Below are 13,797 nucleotides of genomic sequence, written 5' to 3'. Positions count from 1 at the left end.
AGAAGAGAGAGAGCAAGATATTGAAAACCTATTTGAAGAAATAATGACAGAAAACTTCCCCTACCTGGTGAAAGAAATAGACTTACAAGTCCCGGAAGCGCAGAGAACCCCAAACAAGAGGAATCCAAAGATGACCACACTAAGACACATCATAATTAAAATGCCAAGAGCAAAAGACAAAGAGAGAATCTTAAAAGCAGCAAGAGAAAAACAGTTAGTTACCTACAAGGGTGTACCCATACAACTGTCAGTTGATTTCTCAACAGAAACTATGCAGGCCAGAAGGGAGTGGCAAGAAATATTCAAAGTGATGAATAGCAAGAACCTACAACCAAGATTACTCTACCCAGAAAAGCTATCATTTAGAATTGAAGGTCAGATAAAGAGCTTCCCAGACAAGAAAAAGCTAAAGGAGTTCATCACCACTAAACAAGGATTATGTGAAATGCTGAAGGGTATTGAAGAAGAAGAAGAAGAAGAAGAAGAAGAAGAAGAAGAAGAAGAAGAAGAAGAAGAAGAAGAAGAAGAAGAAGAAGAAGAAGAAGGAGAAGAAGAAGAAGAAGAAGAAGAAGAAGAAGAAGAAGAAGAAGAAGAAGAAGAAGAAGAAGAAGAAGAAGAAGAAAAGAAGAAGAAGAGGAAGAAGAAGAAAAGAAAAGAAAAGAAAAGAAAAGAGAAGAAGAAGAAGAAGAAGAAGAAGAAGAAGAAGAAGAAGAAGAAGAAGAAGAAGAAGAAGAAGAAGAAGGTAAAGATAAAAAAATATGAACAACAAAGTGACAACAAATACATATATATCAACAAGTGAATCTAAAAATTAAGTCAATAAAAAAATCTGATGAATAGAATAAACTGTGAATATAGTAGAAGCAGGAGCACAGAAAGGAAGTGGACTGACAATTTTCAGGGGGAAGAGGGTGTGAAGGGTGCAGGAAGAGATTATACAAAAAATCTTACATGTATGGATGAGGACAGTGGGGAAGGGGAAGGGCATGGGGTGGGGTGGTAATCGGGTGGAGGGGGGCTATGGGGGGAAAAAAGAGGAACATCTGTAAAAAAAAGAAATATTCCTGGATAACCAAGCTCACATGATCTGGAAGATTGTGCCACTGAGCCCAATAAGATACCTATATCATAAAGTCATCATAACAAATTTGGAAGACATAGCAGATCTACCTAATACACAGACACAAAATGGGGAGACAACTAAATATTCCCCAAATGAAAGAACAAGAGAAAACTCCAGATAATTCAATGAAATGGAAGCAACCAAAATACCAGATGAAAAGTTTAAAACAATGGTTATAAGGATGCTCAAGAACCTTAGGGCAGTGGTCGGCAAACTCATTAGTCAACAGAGCCAAATATCAACAGTACAACAATTGAAATTTCTTTTGAGAGTCAAATTTTTTAAACTTAAACTATATAGGTAGGTACATTGTTATTAACTTAATTAGGGTACTCCTAAGGATTAGGAAGAGCCACACTCAAGGGCCAAAGAGCCGCATGTGGCTCGCAAGCCGCAGTTTGCTGACTATGGCCTTACAGGAAGAATTCATGATTTCAGTGACAACTTAAACATAGAGATAACAAGCATTAAAAAGGTCATAGAAACCATAAAAAAGAGCCAGTCAGAAATGAAGAATACTATATCTGAAATGAGGAATACACTAGAAGGAATCAATAGCAGGATAGATGAAGCAGAGGATCTGATCAGCAATATAGATGACAAGATAATAGCAAGTACCCAAGCAGAGCATCCAAAAGAAAATAATTTTTAAAAATAAGAAAAAGCCCTGGGTGGTGGCTTAGTTGGTTGGAACATCTTCCTGTACACTAAAAGGTTTGTGGCTTCAATTCCCAGTCAGGGCACATATCAGAGCACATACATGAGGCAACCGATCAATGTTTTCTCTCTCACATCGATGTTTCTCTCTTCTCTTTCTCTCTCTCTCTCTCTCTCTCTCTCTCTCTCTCTCTCTCTCTCTCTCTCCCTCTCTCTCTCTCTCTTCCCCTTTCTCTTCCTAAACATATACTCGGGTGAGGATTTAAAAAAAAAAAACATGAGGAAATTCTAAGGGACCTCTGGGACAACATCAAGTGCAGCAACATGTGCATCAGAGCAGCACCAGGAGAAGAGAGTGAGCAAAGGATAGAGAAGTTGTTTGAAAAAATAATGAGAGATAAGTTCCCTAACCTGGTGAAAGAAAAAGTCACATAAGATCATGAAGCACAGAGAGTCCCAATCAAGATAAACCCAAAGAGACCCACACCAAGACACATCATAATTAAAATGGCAAAAGTTAAAGACAAAGAGGCAATTTTAAAAGCAGCAAGAGAAAGATAGTTATTACAAGGGAGCTCCTATAGACTGTTGGCTGATTTCTCAACAGAAACATTTCAGGCCAGGTGAATTGGCATGAAATATTCAAAGTGATGAAAAGGAAGTACCTACAAATAAGACTACTTTGCCCGGCAAAGCTATCATTTAAAATAAAAAGCTAAATAAAGAGATTCCCAGACACAAAGAACATAAATGAATTTATTGCCACCAAACCAGTATTGCAAGAAATATTAAAGTGACTGCTTTAAGGAGAAGGAGAAATCAAGAGAGAGAGGAACATAGGTATAAAAAATAAAATGGCAATAATTAAGAACCTATCAATGATAACCTTAAATATAAATGGATTAAATGCTCCATTCTAAAGACAGGATAACTGAATAGATAAGAAAACATGACCCATATATATGCTGTCTACAAGAGACCCAACTCAGATTTAAAAATATATACAGACTGAAACTAAAGGGATGGGAAAAAATTACATGCAAATGAAAACAAAAATGATCTGGTGTAGTAATACTTTTATTAAAAAAATAGACTTTGAAGCAAAGGCCATGTAAAGAGGCAAAGGTCACTACATAATACTAAAGGGATCAATCCAAAAAGAGTATATAACTCTTACAAACATATATGCACTCAACATAGGAGCACCTAAATATATAAAGAAAATCCTGGTGGACATTAAGGCAGAGATCGGCAACAATACAGTCATAGTAGGGGATTTTAACATCCCACTGACATCAATGGATAGATCTTCCAGACAAAAAATCAACAAGACAATAGCAACCTAAACAACACACTGAATCAGATGTATTTAATTGATATTTATAGAACATTTCAATCTAAATCAGCAAAATATACATTCTTCTCAAGTGCACATGGAACATTCTCAAAGATAGACCACATGTTAGGACACAAAATAAGTCTTAATACACTTCAGAAATTAAAATCATATCAAGCATCTTGGTATGATTTTTAGTATGAAACTAAATATAATTTACAATAAAAAACTGAAAAACATTCAAACACATGAAGATTGAATAATGTTATTAACGAATGAATGGGTTAGCAATGAGATCAAGGAATAAATCAAAATTTACCTGGAATCAAATGAAAATGAATACATAACAACCTAAAACCTACGGGACACAATGAAAGTAGTCCTGAGCAGGAAGTTCATAGCATTACACGCATACCTCAAGAAGTAAGAAAAACCTCAAGTAAACAATCTAAGCCTACACTTAAAAAAACTAGGTAAAGGACAATAAACAAAACCCAGAGTAAGAAGAAGGAAGGAAATAATAAGATTAGAGCACAAATAAATGACATAGAGACTAAAAAAACATTACAAAAGATCAGTGATACCAAGAGCTGGTTCTTTGAAAAGATAAACAAGATTCATGAAGTTTAACCATACTCACAAAAAAAGAGAGAGAACCTAAATAAATAAAATCAGAAATGAAAGAGCAGAAGTAACAACTGACACCACAGAAACACAAAGGATTGTAAGAAAATACAATGAACAACTATATGCTAACAAATTGAACAACCTGGGTGAAATGGATAAATTCCTAGAAACATACAATCTTCCAAAACTGAATCAAGAAGAATCAGAAAATTTGAATAGACCAATTACAACTAATGAAATTGAAAAAATAATGAAAAAACTCCCAGCAAAAAAATATCTTGGACCAGAGGGCTTCACAGGCAAATTTTGCCAAACATTCGAAGAACTAATACCTATCTTTCTCAAACTATTCCAAAACATTCTGGAAAAGAGAAGACTTATAAGCTCTATTTACAAGGCCAGTATTATTGTAATTCTAAAACCAGACAAAGAAAGAAAATCATAGGCCAATATCCCTGATGAATAAAGATGCTGAAATCCTCAAAACAATTTTGGAAAACCAAATCCAGCAATACATTAAAAAGATCATACATCATGATCAAGTAGGACTTATTCCGGTGATATAAAGTTGGTACATTATTTGCAAATCAATAAATGTGATGTATCACATATATTTAAAAAAAACAGGAAATCTTATCTTTTGCTGGAGCATGAATGGACTTGGAGTGTATTAGGTGGAGAGAAAGACAAATGCCATATGATCTCACTTATATGTGGAATCTAATGAACAAAATAAACTGACAAACAAAATAGAAATAGAGGCATGGAACATTGGAACAGACTGACAGCTGTCAAAAGGGAGAGGCATTAGGAGGCTGGATGAAAGAAGGTGAAGGGTTTGAGCAAAAAATATATATATATATATATACAGACAAAGGTGTGGTGATAGCCAGAGGGAAACGGGGGTGGGAGGTAGGTGGAGGTGGGCAAAGGAGTGAGGAAAAATGGGGGCAGAAAGAAACTTTGCTTGGGGCAATGGGTGCGTGACACAGTGTGCAGGTGATGTTCTACTGAGTTACACACTTGAAACCTGTATGGTTTCTTGAAACAATGTCACCCCAATAAATTTAATAAAAAATTAAGGCAATAATTCTTGGGGTTCAGGTAATAATTAAATAAGATCATACATATAAAATGTCTGCAATATAGTAGCATATAACTCAAGTGTTATTAGTTGCCTTCCACTTCTCCCATGTCCAGAAGCCACCTCTTTCAAATTTTACCAAACATTCGAAGTAGAACTAATACCTTCTATAAATTCCTTGAAGACACTCTGAAAAATACATCAAAAGGAACAAGCAACCCACCCTACCCCCAACTCATCCAAGCTGTAGCAAAAGATGAGTGATATTTCTCTCATTATCAAAAAATACCTTGAAAGCAGGTTTGCATTTACAGGTAAGATCTTTGCGTTAAAACAAAAAATGAAAAGAATCTAACAGTTGTTCCACCTCTTTTTGTTTAATCCTGCTGTTTAAATTACTGTTTCTAACTTTTCTATTGCCTTTCATGACATTAGGCAGAGTCAGGACATCTGATTTCTTTTACAAACTAATAAATTACAAGGGAGAGGGAATGGGATGTCCCTCCCAAGTTCACAGGGTTATATGGGGGAGAGCTGGGACTGAAAACCAGATCTCTTTGTCCTTTAGGTTATTATTCTGTAACAACAACAAATCCATGCACTTAAGTCTTGAACTCTCTAAAACATTCTATATTTTGATAAGATTTTTAAAATAAAAAAACTACTGAAAAATCCCCTATATTCATGTCCTTGTTTCATAGACCCTTTTACATATTAAAAATTAAAACTAATCTGGAAGCATCTGAAGTGAGTGCAATGTATAAAAGTGATGTGTTTTTAAGTGTTAACTGTATACTTTCAGAGGAAAACAAGCAACAAATGTATAAGATTCTAGTTCATTTCACAGTGACAATTACAATTTTTATTTTCATAAACTTAGTATATATGTAAAAACACTATACAAATAAACACTACATATAGAGGATATGTGGGTTCTATAAAGTCAATCAAAATATCATATAAAAATAAATTAAATCATTCATTTTAGAGGAGTTCTATGGTTATTTCTGAACTTAAGAAAGAAAAGTTACTGCAAAGTAGAGGTTTTCAGTTGTAGAAATAAATCAAACAGAATATAATCTCAGAAAACCTCTTAACTCTAAAATGCAACTATCCTTATATTTCCAAGGGACCAGGTTTGCTTATGAGGCATGATGATTTTTATAGAAAACAGAGGTTAGTAAGGAAACAACAATAAGAATTACAAGCAATTGTGTTATTTATGCTGATTATTCAGTACCTATGAATTAGCTTCATGCAAAATAATACAGCATTTTCCCCAAATTAATATTATATCAAGTCAAACAAACAATTTTTGCTACAAAAATATTTATGGGTCTCTTTTTAAATAGTGAAGAAGGTGAAACAAATCATTATTCAAAACAAGTTACCTCTCACTTCCACATTCCTTCCCCCAAATTTAAGTTCCAGACTTACTGTAAGTGAATAATGTGTCCAGTTACCATCAAATCTTCTGTAATATCAATGAAATATGTCACAATGAACAGCTTCTTAGCTTAATGAATTTTAAATGACCTTAGAACTGAAGTCTTTATGTAGGAGGAGCTCTGCTTTTTCCACCAAAATTTACCAACTGTCATGAGAAAATGTGCAGGTCAGCATCAGAGACTACATTTGTCAAAAGATTCAAAGGAAATCACAAAGTTCATCTGAGTGATTTTCTTTTAATTGGTTCCCTACTGGCACTTCAGAATGCCAATATTATTTTAGTATGTGACTCACCACATTGGGAATTAGAAGATAATCCAAAGGTAAGTATCTCATTGCCTGTTCTATGTTGTTCCCTCAGAGTGCACTCTCCAAAATTACTCCACTGTTTTTTCAAATATCTTTAAGTATGAAGAGTCATAAATGAACAAGGAACCTGAAACCTGGATTCTACTCGAGGCTCTCACTCCCACCATCAGCTTAGGTGACCTTGGGGAATTTCCTTAACATCCTTGGACTTCAGTTTCAATAAAAAGCATTCAACAAAACCTCAGAAGTCAACTAGTCCAACCTTCAAATTGCCTCCTCTTTTGCCCCAAGGTATCTCTAATTTCTAAAAACCCTTCAGGTTGTGATTAAAATTCGGTGTCATGTACCTTTTTTCCCATTGAAGGTTTATCAAATATTTCTTTACATAACCAAACAAGGTTTTCTTTCAGCCCAGATAAAATTAAACAAACAAACTCAGGCCACCACCAAATTGTCCTTTGTCCTTCAAGCCCCCACTGAGTTTTTAATCCACCCCTAATTGAACCTCCATGCCCAGAAACTATGAAGAAACATAAGAAGCCAGAATACATTTTTAATTTTTTTAATTTTTTTGTTAAGGTATTACATATGTGTCCTTATCCCACCATAACCCCCCCCCCACCTCCCCAACTCATGCCCTCACCCCCCTGTTGTCTGTATCCATTGGTTAGGCTTATATGCTTGCATACAAGTCCTTTGGTTGATCTTTCCCCTTTACCCCCACTCTCCCCTACCTTCCCTCTGGGATTTGACAGTCTGATCGAGGAAGAAGCCAGAATACTTTGATGCTTTTTTAAAGTAGCTGAAATGATGTTAGTGATTTATTCCAAAATAGGAAGGAATCGAGATGGGATCCAGTTCACATACCACCTAATATTCCAATGGATAAAAGCATCTTCCTTGTAATAATTTCCCTCAGATACCAAGGGTATATTTTACACTAAATATGTGAATAAACAACAAAAACAAAAAGCAAGCAGACTGAATAAAGAGGGGATCATATACAGTCCATTACTAACTTTATGTTTACCTTAAGAGGTTTTTTCTTTTTTATTCATTTGCATAGTTAATGTTTTACCCTAAATTGAAGTTGAAGGTGGGAAGAAACTGAGAATTGTTTGGGGAGTTTAGTATCTGCTTTTCAGATGTCAGCTAGTTTGGCTCTTTCACAATTGTTTTTGGCAGAATTATTTATCAGGCCTACGTGAGGTATTTTATAATGAGAATTTGCTCACATGATGGTGGGGAGTGGGGGGAGGAGACCTAAATTTAAAATCCTTTTCCTGTGATTGCAATTTCAATGAGCTCATTTATCTTCTATCTAAAATTTTAAAAAACTTTCCAGGAAGTTTTCTTCAAACGTCTGTTTCCACCAAGTCTTCTGACTCTTGCAAATAATTCACCATACCATACTTTATGGTATAATAGAAAAGTATGATTCAAAGAAATAGAACCATAATATCTTGGAATGATGTAATGCATTTATTTGTCGACATGCAAAACCTGTTAAACATAGTTAATAAGATGTAGTTGGAAACAATGCACCATGCCTCAGATGTTAAAATTGATTAGATATGAACTTCCACCCTGATTTGATAGCTTGCTCGGTGAAAGCATAAGGCTATGCTTTACTTCTTGGTATAAAGAGCAAGACACTAAAAAGCCAACTCATTTTAATATTCTAAAAGCCCCATTTGGTGGCTTTCTGGTGACATCAATAGAAGCTGCCAATGATACTTGTGTGCTTGTACCTTAGCACTCTCATTACTCTGCCCCAGATACAAGGCATGTTGTAACTCCTAAGAATCAGAGAATTTGAGAGTAAACCAGTTTGGTGCAGAGAAAGGAGGCTGGATAAGATTAGTTGGAAGAGCCCCTCCCTAGCTGGAAGCAGGTCTACACCCACATAAGAAGCAGACCAGGGTTTCTGTCACCCAAGAGGTATGGAATCAAGAAGTATATCAAAGCCCCAGGTTGGGAAAGTTCTACAGGATAGTTGGGATTAAGTCATTCTTCTGAAAGAACTGGGGAAAATAATACAAATGATTCTGCCAACTGCCTACCAGAAACTAGGCAAAAAGATTTAGGCCAGCGCCCCAATTTCAATAGAGACTCAGGGGAAGAACTGAGGTTCCAGATCAGAGCCAAAGTCCAATTAAACAACCAAAAGCAGATGGCAGAGTAGGAGATAAATCTACAGCCTGATGCTTGTAAAGTCTCCCGGGGACCCAAATCAATTCCAGAGGCTAAGCATGCACACTAGGCTAGTGCTAGACCTTTTACCTATTAAAAGACAATGGTTCTCACTGGGCCATGAACTGAGACTATTTATATTTAGGCTGAAAGCATGAAGTGAATCTGGGATGGGCCCAGGGTAGACAAGTACTATCCTTGGCCTCTCTAGCAGGAACACGCGTATATTATTTTATTTTATCCATTATCCCCCCCGAGGATAGCTAAGGAGATACTATTTCAGTTTTACAAATGAATATGAATCAGGTTGCAATAAGTTGAGTCACTTTCTAAAAGTCCAAAATTCAGGAGTAATAAAATCTAGGTGGACCTGACACCTAGCTCAGTGCTTTTCCTGCAGAATCACGCCACTGGTGGGATACTTTTAGATACCTCACTAGCTAAAACAGTTGGCTAGCAGGGATCATATTTCTTTCATTGTGTAAAGATCTGTAACTTCCATTCTGTTCACCATCAAAACAGGAAATGGGTATTCCTGAACTTCTGTTCAAATAAGGCAATCAGCAAAGGCAGTATTTAATTTCCCAAAGTGTTATTTCCTTTTTAAGGTTAAGAGACATTAAATAAAGAAAAACAATAAAAATACAAAAAATAACCAGTGGCTACATAGTTTGTGTGTATACACACATGCACACTATTCTTACCAAAATTCTTTGGATTTAACAACAGTTTTTAAATATTCAGGCATATGCCAAACTTCTAAAGTTCTGAGTTTTTTAAAAAAATCATAGCACACCCAGAAAACTAATTTGAAAAATTATTTAGTAGAGCTGGCTATTATACAGAAAAGCAGTGTCCTATGAAGAACACACTGTGAGACAGATTTTGACATCTCAACTTGCCTGCTTTCCCTGAAACCCAGTTGTTGTTTTTTTATTTGGAAACAAACTAATTTATGAACTCTGAATTCCCCTCCAGACAAGCACAGATTCAACAGCAGGACACGAGCTGAGCTTCTCAGGAAACCCACATGAGCTGGGAAATACATGATCCAGTGCCCAGATTAGCACCAAACAGTCTTAAAAACACTCACAGACTGCAGAAGTCAGCATGCCAGACTCTAGTGTTTATTCACTCACATTCATTCAATGGTTTACAAAGCAACAATGTGCCAAGCACTGTGTTAGATGCTAGGGGTACAAACGTGAGTTAGATACAATTTCATACAGCTTACCTTCTAGTTTGAGGGATAGAAACTACAAATACTGAATAACTATACTCCTGCTCCTGACCATATCAAGTTGTGGCATAATAAAAAATATATATTTGGGCCCTGGCTGGTGTGAGTCTGTTGGCTGGAGTGTCATTCTGTACACCGAAACGTTGCAGGTTTGATTCATGATTAGAGCACACACCTAGGTTGTGGGTTCGATCCATGGCTTGTAGAGAAGGCAACCAATCAATGTTTCTCTCTCACGCTCTCTCCCTCTCTTCCTGTCTCTCTAAAACCAATAAAAATATATTTAAAAAACAAATGAACACACAACATATCCTCAGATGTACATTAAATATATATAGTTGGTCTTTGTCCCCAGTTCCTGGCACAGAGATCCTAAAACCTTGGAATTTTCTGAGTGATGGGAGTGTCTTTTGTTATTCCTAATGAGTCCCTTTCAGCCATACCTAAGTTTATGCTAATAAAGTGACTACTGGTGAGCCACTAGGGAGCTTCAAAAAGAGGGCTGATGGCCAGAGAAACCAACTAAGTGATTACTAATCACTCAGGCAGTGGTTCTCAACCTTCCTAATGCCGCAACCCTTTAATACAGTTCCTCATGTTGTGGTGATCCCCAACCATAAAATTTTCGTTGCTACTTCATAACTGTAACTTTGCTACTATTATGAATCGTAATGTAAATATCTGATATGCAGGATGTATTTTCATTGTTTGCGACCCACAGGTTGAGAACCGCTGGATTAGAGGGTTGGAACTTTCAGTCCCACCCCCTGACCTTCAGGGAGGGGAGAGGGGCTGGAAGTTGAATTCAATTACCAATGGCCAATGATTTAGTCAGTTGTGCCCATGTAATGAGACTTCCATACAAACTCCTAAACTTGTGCAAATTGCTTCCACATTGGTGAACATATGAAAGTACTTGGAAGGTAACATACCTGGAGAGAGAATGGAAGCTCCCTGGGCTGTGGTACACCACTCTCACCCCCAATTCCTTGCCCTGTACTGTACATCTCTTCCATTTGGTTGTTTCTGAGTTGTATCCTTCATAGTAAACCACTAAAGTGTTTATCTGAGTTCCTTGAGGTGTTCTAGCAAATTATCAAACCTGTAAGGGGTCATAGAAACTCCTGAATTTCTACTGGCATCTGAAATGGGTATAGTCTGTGAGACTCAGGCCTCAACCTGTGGGGTCTTTGCTAACTAACACAGATACTAAGTGTCAGAATTGAATTGAATGATAGGATACCCGGTAGGCATCAGAGAATCTGGGACCATATAATTGGTTGATGTCAGAAAACACCTCAGACAAGTCAACCTTCTTTATTACCACTTCTTTATGAGCCCACTTCTTTGGAAAGGCTAAGATCTTTCAGGAAGCTTATCAAAAAAAGTTGGGGTGAGTGGGTGGGTGGGAAGGTATTAAACAAAGAAATTATATGCATAAACCATGGACACAGACAATAGTATGGTGAAGGCCTGAGGTGGGGGGTGTGGTCTGGGCTAGAAGGGATAAATGGGGGGGGAACAAGGAGGTATCTATAATATTTTCAACATTAAAGATAAATATTTTAAAAAGTCATCTGATAGCCTTAGCTGGTTTGGCTCAGTGGATAGAGCATCAGCCTGTGGACTGAAGCATCCCAGGTTTGATTCCGGTCAAAGGGGCAAGCCCAGGTTGTGGGCTCGATCCCCAGTGGGGTGCGTGCAGGAGGCAGATGATCAATGATTCTCTCTCATCATTGATGTTTCTATATCCCTCTCCCTCTCCCTTCCTCTCTGAAATCAATAAAAAATCAATAAAAATATGTTTTAAAATAAATAAATAGTCACCTGATAAACTAAGACAGATACTGCTAATTGTCAGTATCCATTCTCCTATCCTTCCTTTTAGCCATAGAAATTCATGAGTTTTAGATGTGTTCATGGCCTCCCAGCCAGGCTTCATTTTTCAGACTCCTTTGTAGTTTGGTATGAAGATATGAATAAATGTAGACATTGTAGATATGCAAGAAGCAGTGATGCATACAACCTTTGGATCGTGTTTTGACAGGAAAATCTCTTGTCCTCTTCTTTCGCTCCCCTCATTCAACCAGCACAGACATGATAGTGGGAGCCATAATTGACCACAAAGGCAAAGTCAACATACTAAGAGATGACAAAACAATAATGTAGAATGATCCTGGGCCTTGGAAGACTTTCTGTATCAATGCTACCTGGCCACCTTTGTTCTACTGCTTGAGCCATAATATTTTGAGGTTGCTTGATTATAACAATTTACCTTGTACCTTAAATAATATAGACATAAATTTTCATTAAAGAGCAATTCATATTAATGTGTTAATCTTTCCAAAGACATTTGCACATGGATTCCAAAAACCTATATATATAAAAGGCTAATATGCAAAAATGTCCTTAAGGGAGTTCGACCAGGAGACCAAGAGTTCTATTGCTCACTATGACGTGTGCTGACCACCAGGGGGCAACACAGAATGAAGGAAGGCCCCAGCTGGCAGCCAGCAGCCAGGGAAGGGAGGCCCCAGCCAGCAGCCGGAAGGCCCTGATCGCCTCTGATCGCCTGCCAGGCCTAGGGACCCTACCCATGCACGAGTTTTGTGCACCAGGTCTCTAGTAATTGTACAAAGTTCACACTAAAAATATGCTAATGGTGTTTCAGGCCAGAGGTTTTTGTTTTCACCTGCCTTAAATTTCAGTATATGAGCAATGGGCTACTCTGGCATTCCTTTAGGTTTAGCCCTGACTCTAAGCTCTCACATGTCTGTTTCTCCAATTAGCACAGTAGTCTCTCCTCCACTTTATCCAAGGGGTATACATTCCAAGACTCCCAGTGGATGCTTGCAAACTCAAAGTGTCAAACCCTATATATGCCATGATTTTCCTATACATACATGCTACGATATAGTTTAATTTATAAATTAGGCACAGTAAGAGATTGACAACAATAACCAATAATAAAATAGAGCAATTATAACAATATTCTATAGCAAAAGTTATGTGAATGTGGTCTCTCTCTCTCTCTCGTTCTCTCTCTCTCCACTAACTTTTTTTATTTTTCAGTCCAAAACTATTCCTAAATCTGCATAACCATCCCTCACTTGTAGTAAATGGTTTGGTGTCACTTGTTTCAGGCGATCCCTTGCAGAAGTCTCAATGCTTTCTGGTGCAACATGTTGCCATCATCGAAAATCATTTTTATTTTTAATTTATTTTTATTGTTAAAGCATTACAGATGTCTGCTTTGTTTTTTCCCACCATTGAGCCCCTCCTCCCCACTCCAACCCTCCCAAATCTTTGTCAGACTATTGTCTGTGTCCATGGGCTATACATGTATGTATATAAGTTCCCCAGTTAATCTCATCCCCCCAGCCCCCAACCCCACCTACCCTCTGAAATTCATCAGTCTGTTCATGGTTCTATGTCTCTGGATCTATTTTGTTCATTAGATTCTACATATGAGTGAGATCATGTGATACTTATCTTTCTCTGACTGGCTTATTTCGTTTAGCATTATAATCTCTAGGTCCATCCATGCTGTTGGAAATGGTAAGGGTTCCTTCTTTTTTACAGCTGCATAGTATTCCATTGCATATAAATGTACCACAATTTCTTTATCTACTCATCTGCGGATGGGTACTTGGGCTGTTTCCAGATCTTAGCTATTATAAATTGAGCTGCTATAAACATAGGGGTGCATATATTTCTTTTGATTGGTGTTTCTTATTTCTTAGGATATATTCCTAGAAGTGGGAACACTAGGTCAAATG

At 37.1% G+C, this 13,797-nt stretch overlaps 1 protein-coding gene across 4 annotated transcripts in view; it reads right to left on the bottom strand.

The window, feature by feature from the left end:
• The window catches only part of IL13RA2 (interleukin 13 receptor subunit alpha 2), a 93,210-nt gene that overhangs the window by 59,324 nt on the left and 20,089 nt on the right, over positions 1-13,797 (bottom strand). Inside the window, exon 3 of one of the 4 annotated variants that reach the window (XM_059678489.1) lies at positions 6,265-6,421. The exons of the other annotated variants lie outside the window; for them this stretch is intronic. The gene's annotated coding sequence lies outside the window, so the exon portion shown is untranslated. The remainder of the gene's footprint in view (positions 1-6,264; positions 6,422-13,797) is intronic. 4 annotated transcript variants of the gene reach the window in all.

Source organism: Myotis daubentonii, chromosome X, assembly GCF_963259705.1.
Source record: "Myotis daubentonii chromosome X, mMyoDau2.1, whole genome shotgun sequence".
Classification (NCBI taxonomy): Eukaryota; Metazoa; Chordata; class Mammalia; order Chiroptera; family Vespertilionidae; genus Myotis; species Myotis daubentonii.
This window is presented reverse-complemented; position numbering and strand designations above follow the sequence as displayed.